Here is a 13,081-nt window from a genome sequence, read left to right on the forward strand (position 1 = left end):
GACACGGGTTTGTGCCCCGGTCTGGGAAAATCCCACATGCCGCGGAGCGGCTGGGCCCATGAGCCATGGCCCCTGAGTCTGCGCGTCCGGATCCTGTGCTGTGCAACGGGAGAGGCCACAGCAATGAGAGGCCCGCGTACCGCAAAAAAAAAAAAAAAAAAAAGAAAGAGAATGACATGATTTCACTTATGTTTTGAGAAAAGCACTTTGGGGACTTCCCTGGTGGCACAGTGGTTAAGAATCTGCCTGTCAATGCAGGGGACACGGGTTCGAGCCCTGGTCCAGGAAGATCCCACGTGCTGTGGAGCAACTAAACCCCTGCACCACAACTACTGAGCCTGCACTCTAGAGCCCGCGAGCCACAGCTACTGAGCCCGTGTGCCACAACTACTGAAGCTCACGTGCCTAGAGCCTGTGCTCTGCAACAAAAGAAGCCACCACAATGAGAAGCCTGTGCACTACAACGAAGAGTAGCTCCCGTTCGCCGCAACTAGAGAAAGCCCACGCCCAGCAATGAAAACCGAACGCAGCCAAAATAAATAAATTAATTAGTTAATTAATTAAACGAAAAGAAAAGCACTCTGGGCTGTGTGGAAAAACGATTGAGAAACTAGAGGACCTATATATATATATATATATATATATATGTTTTTAGTATCTTTATTGGAGTATGATTGCTTTACAATGGTGTGTCAGTTTCTGCTTTATAACAAAGTGAATCAGCTATATATATATACATATATCCCCATATCTCCTCCCTCTTGCGTCTCCCTCCCTCCCACCCTCTCTATCCCACTGTGCTAGGTGGTCACAAAGCTCCGAGCTGATCTCCCTGTGCTATGCGGCTGCTTCCTACTAGCTATCTATTTTACATTTGGTAGTATATATAAGTTCATGCCACTCTCTCACTTCGTCCCAGCTTACCCTTTCCCCTTCCCGTGATCTCAAGTCCATTCTCTACGTCTGCATCTTTATTCCTGTCCTGCCCCTATGTTCTTCAGAACCAATTTTTTTTTTTTTTTTAGATTCCATATATATGTGTTAGCATACAGTACTTGTTTTTCTCTTTCTGACTTACTTCACTCTGTATGACAGACTCTAGGTCCATCCACCTCACTACAAATAACTCAATTTCATTTCTTTTTATGGCGGAGTAATATTCCATTATATATATGTGCCACATCTTCTTTATCCATTCATCTGTCGATGGACACTTAGGTTGCTTCCATGCCCTGCCTATTGTAAATAGAGCTGCAATGAACATTGTGGTACATGACTCTTTTTGAATTATGGTTTTCTCAGGGTATATGCCCAGTAGTGGAATTGCTGGGTCTTATGGTAGTTCTATTTTTAGTTTTTTAAGGAACCTCCATACTGTTCTCCATAGTGGCTGTATCAATTTACATTCCCACCAACAGTGCAAGAGGGTTCCCTTTTCTCCACACCCTCTCCAGCATTTATTGTTTGTAGATTTTTTTTTTTTGAGGTAAGCGGGCCTCTCACTGTTTGTAGATTTTTTTGATGATGGCCATTCTGACTGGTGTGAGGAGATACCTCATTGTAGTTTTGACTTGCATTTCTCTAATGATTAGTGATGTTGAGCATTCTTTCATGTGTTTGTTAGCAATCTGTATATCTTCTTTGGAGAAATGTCTATTTAGGTCTTCTGCCCATTTTTGGATTGGTTTTTTTTTTTTGATATTGAGCTGCAAGAGCTGCTCATAAATTTTGGAGATTAATCTTTTGTCAGTTGCTTCATTTGCAAATATTTTCTTGTATTCTGAGGGTTATCTTTTCGTCTTGTTTATGGTTTCCTTTGCTTAGAGGACCAATATTGCAACAGATGAGGTGGGAGTGGATGAGGGAGATAGATGGAAAGGGGAGGATGGGCTCAAGATACAAATGAACTTATTTACAAAACAGAAACAGACTCACAGACTTAGAGAATGAACTTATGGTTACCCGGGGGGGAAGGATGGGTGGGGGGAGGATAGATTGGGAGTTGGGGATTGGCATATACACACTACTATATTTAAAGTACATAACCAACAAGGGAACTCTGCTCAATACTCTGTAATAACCTAAATGGGAAAAGAATTTGAAAAAGAATAGATACATGTATATGTATAACTGAATCACTTTGCTGTACACCTGAAACAGATACAACATTGTTAATCAACTATGTTCCAAAAAAAAAAAAAAAAAAGATTGGATCATACCCTTGATGTGTAATTTAACCTTTAAAGAGACTAAATCACCTGTATTACAGTTAAGGGTTTCTATTCACTGGAGGACAATAAATTGATATGTAAACTCTCCTGCATTTGCTATAATACCGAGCAAGTGTCATTTCTTTGAGAATTTGTGTGAACATCATTTATATTAAAGAGTGACCATTAAAAAAAAAAAAGATACACATTAGAGGAAGAATTACCAGGTTAGCTGAAAGTTTGGCTCCAGGGGTTAGGGAAGGGCTGGGATAGCCATGTAGGTGGGCAAGGACCCGGGAAGGACCAAGATGAGAAGAATATTATTAGTCTACAATCACACTGCACAGGGATAATAGGGTTTGGATGGCTGTTACCCTTACCATTTCCCAGCAGTGTTCATAGTTCTTTTCTTTCCATAATAGGAAACCAGAGACAGAAATTGGTGAGATAATTTCAGTTCACACGCAAATTATGAAGATGTGTTGCCACAAGAATTACCAAGCCAGCAAACCTAATAAATCATATTTCCATGCAATCCTCCTTGTTAGTTGACAGTTCATGTATATCAGTGCCTCTTACTGTCTGTGCTCCAACAGCTCTTCCCAATTTGAAAATGTGCACAAGGCACAGAGACTAATATTTCCCAGAATTGTTTAGCATGGAGTGGGTGGTAGGGTGAACTGGCTGAAGAAGAGAGGGGATGTTTATTCGGCAGCACAGAGCTCTCTGTACACAAAAACCAGGTGATTTCTCGGTGCACAAGGACATTCGTGAGTCACTCGGGCAGATCTCTTGGGAGCAGTGCTTGAAGACTTGGAAATAAAAACAGTCCTTTTGGCTGCCGGTTTTCTTCTTTTGCCCCAGGAGGCCACTGCTTTCCCTCTCTGCTCCTCCCTGCTCCTGGCTGCTCCCTGGCTCCCCTGGGTTTCAGAGGAGCTGGCACTGAGCACTCCCCTTTCTCACTTGACATCCTCTCCAACATAGCAAGCAGCTTTCTTGCCAAATCTCTAGGTCAGTGGCTCATCAAATGTCAGCTGCCCCAGCAGCTCCCAGGACAGGAAGGGAGGTTGCAGCAGCCAGTGCTGAGCGCCAGAGAGGAGAGAGGAAGGTGTCATGTGAGAGGTTCATCACCTGGTCCTGGAACTGAAGACCACACAGCTCTGTGACTGGACCCCAGCCACTCAGACTGAGTTGCCAGGTCCCTGAAAAAGGTGAGTGGCCAGACACCACAGGCCAGGACCCTGGCTTCCTGGCTTCCTCCCCACCCAGCCGCCCTACCCCATCTCCCCTCCAGAAACTGGCGGGGCTGTGCTTTCTTTGGACATAATCTGAGGCTGAGATCAGCAAAATCTGGACCCTTAGAGAGCATTTCAAAAAGAGCCTCTGTGGTGCTAATCTAAAGGTTAATGAGCCTTTCTAGGAGGTCCTCTTCTCTGACTCACCATCTCTGCCTCCCTGCCACTCCCCCGATGTTCTTGGGCAGTGGCCCTCTGTCCTCTGGTCCCTTCTCAGAAAGAAGGGGATCAGTGCAAAGTCCTAGGCAGACCCACAATGAGCCACCATGGCCACTATTGACCTGAGCAATCCTCAGTTTGCTTTCAGAGCTAGCAATCCTCCCAGATCTGGTCTAGGTGATTTGTCTCCAGGTGCCCTGCCTACTGGCCGTCCCAGTCCCAACACTTAGTGCTGCTGGAATGATCTTCTGCAGCAGTAAAAGTCTGCCTCCTGCAAGGGAGATCTTATGGAAGGTCTGCCCAATTTATACTGACCCAAAGACCCCCAGGGACAGGAAGCTGGCTGCCATCTTGTAAAATGTGACCCTATTCTCCAACTCCACTCCATTCCTTCTAGGTGGGCTAGCAGGGCCAACAGGAATCTTTTCCCTGATGTTAGGATTAGAGGCGAGAGAGAAAAACATGGAGAAAGAGAGATTTGGTCCTTCTGTGAGGCCGTAGTTGGCCTTTTTGTGCTGTGAATCTTGAGATGTAGAGGTAGCAAGTCAGCAGAAAGAATGAACAATGAATCAGTTACACAGAAAAAGGCAAAGAGGAGAGATAAAAATACTTCAAGGATTCCCCACAGCATTCCAGAACTGGGTTTCCTGTCTCCCTGAGGCCCATTCCTGCCCACAGGGGCCCATGATTATTCAAATAAAGTCCCTCTTCTTCCTAAAGTGATTTCTCTCTCCACCACCAACATAGACTAATAATGCTATTATATTTCTTTAATTCTAACATGCTCCATCAATTTGAATAATGTTTGTGTGTCTGTGTATGTGTGTTGGGGGAGAAACACTACATTAAAAATAAATAGTGTTTGTATGACCTATTCCAATTTCAAAAATGTTCAACATGAAAAGCATGCATCTTAACACTGAGGAAATAGGACACTTCAATTACGCACTCTCTGATCCTGACTCTTAACTAGGTAAAATGGTCCATTTAAATCCAATTAAATTGTATATGTCTCCAAGTCATTAAGAAGTAGCTGGACTCTATCTGTTGTCGTTTTCACGGGAGGAGACCACTTGAGTTAGCCCTTAGCTGGTCAGGAATAGCCTTTGGCAGTCTCCTACAGACCCTGCCATGGGGATCCTAACCATGATCATAACTGTGGGACTCATTATGGATCATAATCATAAGAGGATGTCCCTGTTAAGAACGTTATCCAAGCTCTTACTGCCACTCTCAAGGAGGGACACAGTCAGAGCCACATTAAGTTGTCCGCCCTTCCCAAGGAGGCTGCCCACCCACTGCCTTTTTGCCGAGCGTGTTCGCTTTCCTCCCTGCTTCCATCTTCCTCTGGTAATCCCCACGATGAGGTCCAGGAGGAGGCAGGGATGGCTTGGCCCAAGCATAACTGAGCACTTTATGGAGGCTTTGCAAACAGCCAATCTTAGAGTGGTTTGGAAGGCATGTAATCTACTCCCTCCTCTGCAAGATGTGGAACTGGGGCTCAGAGAGCCTGAGAGAGCTGCATAGGGTCCCTTGGCCAGATAGTGGCACAACCCAGACTACACCCAGGTTCACTGACCTCCCATGCTGGGCTCTAGTCTCTCTATCACCACTCCTCTTCCCCCCAAAGCAGGGAGGCTGGGCATCCAGCAGGGATACAAAGGGAGCCATCATGAGATGCAGCATGACAGGTGATGAAGAGCATGCAGCTGGAGCCAGAGTGCCCAGGTTCAAATCCCAGCTCCACCACTCCCCAGCCCCGCCACTCCCCAGCTGCGTGGGCTCAGGCCAGCTACCTAACAGCTCTATGCCTCAGTCACCACATCTGTAAAATGGAGATAAAAACAGTATCTATTGCCTAGGATTATTGCAGCATTATTTTAGTTATTGTGAGTAAAGCATTTTGAACACTGCCTGGCACATAGTATACTCTTATGTTTGCTAAATAAAATTGAGCAGCCTCTGATGCCCCAGGGTCTGAGGAGGAGTCTGGGGGTAGAGCCACCCTGGGGCATCACGTGGACAGAGTCCCTTAGCCCCAGGCTGCGGGGCTGTGTTACAAACGCAGCCAGGTGCAGACCCGAGGAAAGGAGGGTAGGACGGATGCTGTGGCTTGGGTGACCTCAATGCAATGCCCGTCACCTTCCCCACCCATACCCCCTCCTGGAAACCTGCATGTCCTTTCCAAGGGCCTTAGCTAGTGGTGCCCCGTGAGAACACTGTTGGTGGCAGCGGGGCCACATGCTGAATGGCCAGTTACCTTCAGCTCCCAAAGCTGGGCCTGGTAGAGGAGAGTGTTTCAGAGCTCTATGAGAGCTTCCAGAAGTCTGGGTCAACCTGGCACCAGCTCTAAAAGTGTGGAGTGGGGTCACGAAAAGGAACTCCTAAATAAAGGAGCATTTCTTATTAACTGAAAAACACATGGGGTTTTGTGGGGGTTTTTTGGTTTTTTTTGCCACATTGCATCTTTAAGGGTTAATTCAAACAGGAAGAGAGGTGAATTCCATTCCAATTGGCAGCTCCTCCCCCTTTAAGATCCTCTCAGAGGCTAGTATAAAACATGCAGAGAAAGGTTTTCACCTCCTTCAGGGCTCAGAGCTCCCAATTCCTGGCTACACGACCCTAACATCTCAGTCAGATCTTCACTCAACCTCTCAGAAATGTGGAAAGAACCTTCTCTGCTTCCTTCCTATGCTCAGTGCCCACCCCCCACCCCCACCCCCACCACCGCCCGCCTTACTTTCCCAGGTTTATTCAAGGTCCAGGCTTGATGTTCGGGCAGAGCCGCAGCCTGAGACCCTGAACCCCTCGCAGCACTTCCAGCAGAAGGACAGAGGCGGGGTGGCGGGACTGCCGAGGGCTGCGGAGGCCTGTTTTCCAGCTCGCAGCTGGGGACTTGAGGAGAAGGAGGGCTGACGGGGAAGCTTGAAAGGTAAAGAAGGAGGCTGGAGGGTGAGGAGCTGGCAGGGGACCCTGCTGGACAGACCAGGTGAAAGGAGAGGAGATACCGAGGGGCTGAGTGGCAGAGGGGAGCAGAGGGAGGCTGGCCCTGGGGCAGGCCAAGGGAATCCGGGAGCCTGGAAGGGAAGTACCTTTTCTCTTCTAATGAAGAGAAGCCACCAGGCTTACTTTTTTTTTTTTTAATAAACTTATTTTATTTTTTTTATTTATCTTTGGCTGCGTTGGGTCTTCGTTGCTGCGCACGGGCTTTCTCTAGTGTTGGCGAGCCGGGGCTACTCTTCGTTGCGGTGCGCGGGCTTCTCACTGCAGTGGCTTCTCTTGTTGTGGAGCACGGGCTCTAGGCACGCAGGCTTCAGTAGTTGTGGCTCGTGGGCTCAGTAGTTGTGGCGCATGGGCTTAGTTGCTCTGCGGCATGTGAGATCTTCCCGGACCAGGACTTGAACCCGTGTCCCCTGCACTGGCCGGCGGATTCTTATTTTTATTTTTAAATAAAATAAATTTATTTTTTAAAAAAAGAACCCCTGTGTATAATGCCTTTGGGCAACTGTATGCTAATTTGTAGCTTTCCTACCCTTATGCTGTTAAACCTTTTTTTTTTTTTAAGATTTTTAGAAATTTCATGTTATGTCTGAAACATTTATATTAACATATTTCCATACAAATAACCCAAAGAAAATTTAGAATTACTTGTTTTTTGTTTGTTTGTTTTTATACTGCAGGCTCTTATTAGTCATCAATTTTTTTTTTTTTTTTTTTCAGTATGCAGGCCTCTCACTGTTGTGGCCTCACCGACTGCGGAGCACAGGCTCCGGACACACAGGCTCAGCGGCCATAGCTCACGGGCCTAGCCGCTCCGTGGCATGTGGGATCCTCCCGGACCGGGGCATGAACCCGCGTCCCCTGCATCGGCAGGCGGACTCCCAACCACTGTGCCACCAGGGAAGCCCAGTCATCAATTTTATACACATCAGTGTATACATGTCAATCCCAATCACCCAATTCAGCACACCACCATCCCCACCCCACCGCGGCTTTCCCCCCTTGGTGTCCATATGTTTGTTCTCTACATCTGTGTCTCAACTTCTGCCCTGCAAACTGGTTCATCTGTACCATTTTTCTAGGTTCCACATACATGCGTTAATATACGATATTTGTTTTTCTCTTTCTGACTTACTTCACTCCGTATGACAGTCTCTAGATCCATCCACGTCTCAACAAATGACTCAATTTCGTTCCTTTTTATGGCTGAGTAATATTCCATTGCATATATGTACCACATCTTCTTTATCCATTCGTCTGTCGATGGGCATTTAGGCTGCTTCCATGACCTGGCTATTGTAAATAGTGCTGCAATGAACATTGGGGGGCATGTGTCTTTTTGAATTGTGGTTTTCTCTGGGCATATGCCCAGTAGTGGGATTGCTGGGTCATACGGTAATTCTATTTTTAGTTTTTTAAGGAACCTCCATACTGTTCTCCATAGTGGCTGTATCAATTTACATTCCCACCAACAGTGCAAGAGGGTTCCCTTTTCTCCACACCCTCTCCAGCATTTGTTGTTTGTAGATTTTCTGATGATGCTCATTCTAACTGGTGTGAGGTGATACCTCATTGTAGTTTTGATTTGCATTTCTCTAATAATTAGTGATGTTGAGCAGCTTTGCATGTGCTTCTTGGCCATCTGTATGTCTTCTTTGGAGAAATGTCTATTTAGGTCTTCTGCCCATTTTTGGATTGGGTTGTTTGTTTCTTTAATATTGAGCTGCATGAGCTGTTTATATATTTTGGAGATTAATCCTTTGTCTGTTGATTCATTTGCAAATATTTTCTCCCATTCTGAGGGTTGTCTTTTCATCTTGTTTATGGTTTCCTTTGCTGTGCAAAAGCTTTTAAGTTTCATTAGGTCCCATTTGTTTATTTTTGTTTTTATTTCCATTACTCTAGGATGTGGATCAAAAAAGATCTTGCTGTGATTTATGTCAAAGAGTGTTCTTCCAATGTTTTCCTCTAAGAGTTTTATAGTGTCTGGTCTTACATTTAGGTCTCAAATCCATTTTGAGTTTATTTTTGTGTATGGTGTTAGGGAGTGTTCTAATTTCATTCTTTTACATGTAGCTGTCCAGTTTTCTTAGCACCACTTATTGAAGAGACTGGCAGGCAGATTCTTAACCCCTGAAACACCAGGGAAGACCCACCAGGCTTCCTTTTTGAACTGCTTTCCTTTCTGGAAGGCTCTGTGCTCTCTCTGTGGGGCCCTCCTGCTGCAGCCTCAGGCCTGAGTCCTTCAGAGAGAGAGACCCACACACTCTTGGTAACTCAGGGCCCCCTCCCCAGGGAATACAATCTGCCCCCCACTCTCCCAGGCAACCCTCTTGCCAGCAGCACGCTCTGCTCTGCATCCCCTTGTAACCCTCCAAACTGAACCTGTAAGGTAATACGTTTACAGTATATTGATTTAAGCCACTAAATTTGTAGTAATTTATTACAGCAGTGATAGGAAACTAATACTCTTATAAGCTACTTGATTTCCCCATGACCCAAACCATTTCTAGGTAGGCCTGAAACATGGTGCCCCCCTTGGCTTTCTCCTCAGATAACCTGTGCCTGGTGCTTCCCTCTCCTGACTTAGTAATGCTGCCATTAATTCTCTCATTTCCAGCTATGAATTTATTCTCCACAGCTATCTCAGGGACCCACCAGTATAGTCTAACTGTTCCCAGTAAGGAAGCTGGATGGAGAAACACGAGTCCAGAGGCTCTGAGGAATATGCGTGATGCCATTTTCTCTAACTGAAGAGGACACTGGAAAGGGTCCCTCCAGCAGAAAAGCTGATCAAAGGTTTCTCCATTGGCCCTCCTGGCCACACCCAAAGAAATGTATTGCATGAGTGTGTCATGCAGACTGTGGTTGGCCGTCATACACTGCCATCTCCAGGGATGTACACAGCCCAGGGCCTCCCCTAGAGGTTTGCTGGAAGGATACAGGTTACATGTCCCCGGCCCACCTATCCCCACCCCACCAGCTGTCACCTGGGCAATCTAGTTAGACAAATATCAAAGGAGACCTTCCTTGGCCTTCTACACAGCCTCTTCCAGGGAAAGGTGTTTGTCTTTATTCCTCACTGAACAAGCACAAGCCCATTTTGAGATTCTCTGAGCCCTAGATGGTCAAGACACTCTCTTCTTCTCCAACTTTCACACCACGGGCAGCAGCTCTAGGCCTTAAGGCCCCATCAACATTTAATGTAAACCCTGTTACATTTCAGCACACTCTGTGCTTTTCATGAAAGCCACATTCAACTGAACTTATTTCACCGAAGAGTCTGTTTGTGCCTTCTTGAACAGGTACCGCAGTGGGCAGCTGAGGAGAGCACAAGAACACCCCACCCAGTCTTTCTGGTCCCAACTCAGATGCCCATGGACAGCTGAGTGCTGGTGTTTGGGAGGCTCCAGTGTGCCCTAGGGAGGCGGCTCTGGGCCCACTCCCTGTCTGCTCTGGTCATTGGGTCAGGAATAGGTCACATGTTATTGTCTTAAGTGGAAAGAACTAAGGAACTAGAGCACAGTTTGGGATTAGGTTATCACATGTCTCCCAACTCCTCATCATGTTAATTAATAATGATTACCAGATATAACCTCCCAGGCATTTTATGGATGCCTTGTCATTCAAGTCACTCAACTACTCCATTATTCTAATTTTGCTGGGCTTCTGTGAAAAGTCACCAACAACCACAACCAAAATGACAACTCCCAACGCAGCAGGTTTCTTCCTCCTTATTAGATCCTGTCTCTGTTAATGGCAGCACCATCCACTCAGATGCCCCCAATAGAAATGTCTGGTAGAAACCACATGGTCTCATCCTACTTTACACCTCTCTGCTTAATCCATCTCCAGGTCCCGGAAAACCGACATCTCTGGCTGTGGATGCAGATGGGAAGGAGACAGCCCTTCACTGGTGAGTGTAAAATATGAATGAGCCAGCAACCGGCCATCACCTCCACCCGCCCCCTGTGGTGAAGTGGTTGGGTGTAAAGGGCTCCTTTTCTGATCTATGGCTGCTTTTTTTGCAACTGAGCTTAAAGATGTTTCTGCTCAGGTCATCTCCAGTTACAACTTGGCTTTGTCTCCTTGGGATGAACATTTCTCCCATCTATATGATGCCTTCCTGAAGCTTAGGGAAAAATATGACTTCCCAGAAGGGACAACGCATCTGTTCCTCTGGATGCCTTCCCTGTGTCCCAGGGTGGAGTGGATCAAGCCTTTCTCTGCACTCCCATGTTAATTTGTGCACAACTCTTTTTGCAGTTATTGCTAAGCACTGTCATTTATTTCACTGCATTATTCTCTACATATGGTTCTTCAACTAGATTGTAGGCTCTCAGAAGTCAGGTCAGGACCAGGTTTATCTTCTAATCTCCAGACTAGCTAGCGCCTGGCACATTATAGATGCCCATCAATGTTTGTTGGATAAACAACCTCTGAATATAAGGGGCTGGCCTATTCTTTGTGCACAGGATGTTCTCAGGAGATGAAGAGGTTTACAAGGAGAGTAGGAGGCAGAGACCTTCACGGCAAGAGTGTCTGAACTCTATGAAACTCGTTTCTGGGAAGAACTAAAGCCTGGTCAGAAATTACTTGCTGAATTTATGTGATATCCTCTAATACCAACATTATTCCCTGGCGACAGACTTTCATGGCTTCCTAAATCAGCACAGAGAACTTCAGTTTGTTGGTTTTTAACCAGCACATGCACTCCTGTGTTACTAGAGTAGCACCATGATCAAATGTAGGCCTAATGGACTAGATTAGGAATCAAGCTAGGGGGACCAGATTAAATATGACAGCTATTAACATTATGAGTCACTGTCCCCTCCACTTTTCTTTTAATCCTTACACCAGACTTCTGTTACACAGGGCTGACTGAATACATGCATGATTGCCCCTCTCTTGAAACCCCACTAAAATGACATTAAAGGAATAAAAAGGTAAAAATGTCAAGGACAAAGAAAATGGTAGGGGAGACGAAAGATGCCTACACATTTTTGGAAGGTGCAAAATAAACGTATGAGTGGTAATTGACGTGGCAGAGTGGAGAAAGCCAAAACTTAAATGCCTGGAGCTAATTTGCACCATTGAACCTAAGAATGACTCAGGATTTGAGGTACCATTACCTTAGAAAGCATGGAGCTGGACAGAGAATGGGTAAAAATTGGCTTAATGGGCTGTTAGACCTACACACCCCCTGGCCTCCTCCGTGTAGCAGTTTGCTGCCCCTCCCTGACCTTGGCAGGAAATGGGAATATTATTCTCTAGAGCAAATGTTCCTAAAAGGTTCTAGACTCTGAGAAATGAGACAAAGTGAAGGGCAGAAGGAAAGTGTTTTCTGGAACACAAGGGGATTAAGTGAAAGTCTCCATGCTGAAGAGTGAGAGCCACAGCTCCCTTTCTCATGAGGCTCCCAGAACACATGCAGACTAGTTCATGTTCCTCAGGCAGAAGATTGAGGACTCCTCTTTAGGGAAATGAGAGGCTCAAGAGAAGCATGGATTGATATTGATGGAACCACCCTTGCACGTCCCTAAAATCCACTAGTCAACAGGCTCCATCTATGACTCAACAAGGCCCAGCTTATAAATGAGCAGTCAAGGATCACCAGTCATTTGAGAAAGCATCCAATATAAAGGTGGAAAAACAAAATAAACAAATGGGGGGAGGGGAGGAACTCAGAGAAACTGGAAATGCAGAAAATAGAAAAAAATTAAAGACATTATAATATCCTCAGAGAGATATAAGATCTTGCTTTCATGAAATGAGAAATAAATTCTATAACAAAGAAACAATTATTCATTCATTCATTAGATATTTACTGTGTCTATTTGTGCATGGCACTATTCTAGGGGCTAGAAACACAGAAATAGTACTAATATAGAAAACATTTAAACATTCCTGCCCTCATGGAGCTTTCATTTCAGTGAGAGAGACAGACAACAAACAAAAAAAATAAGTAAAATATAGTATGCCAGATTATGATAGATGCTATGGAGGAAAAAAATTAGCAGGGAAGGGAGTTAGGGAGAGCTATCAGAAAGGGATCATATAAATGTAACCATGATGATCAGGGACTACCTCAAGGAGACAGTGACATTTGAACAAAGAAATGAAGGAGGCTAGGTAGCAAATATGAGAACAAGGAAAGACTCTTGCCAATTAAAACCATTACAGCCAAAATTTAAAATTCTAAGAAAAGTTGGAAGATTAGGTTGAAGAAATCACATAAAATAACCCACAAAGACAAACAACAATAGGAGAGGGAAAAAAAGGTAGAAGGTAAAAGATGAATCCAAGAGGTTCAATCTGACTAAAAGGTTTCCCAGAGACCCACACATATATGGTGTACTAATTCTCAGCAAAAGCAAAGGAATGGGAAAAGGAACATCTTTTCAACAACAGAAATTG

The 13,081-nt window shown here is 45.2% G+C and overlaps 1 protein-coding gene across 2 annotated transcripts in view; it reads right to left on the reverse strand.

Annotated features, from left to right (window-relative positions):
- NMNAT2 (nicotinamide nucleotide adenylyltransferase 2) overlaps positions 1-13,081 on the reverse strand; it is a 208,087-nt gene that overhangs the window by 82,193 nt on the left and 112,813 nt on the right. The gene's annotated exons all lie outside the window — the stretch shown is intronic.

Source organism: Mesoplodon bidens (assembly GCF_964165515.1).
Source record: "Mesoplodon bidens genome assembly, chromosome: 2".
Taxonomy (NCBI): domain Eukaryota; kingdom Metazoa; phylum Chordata; class Mammalia; order Artiodactyla; family Ziphiidae; genus Mesoplodon; species Mesoplodon bidens.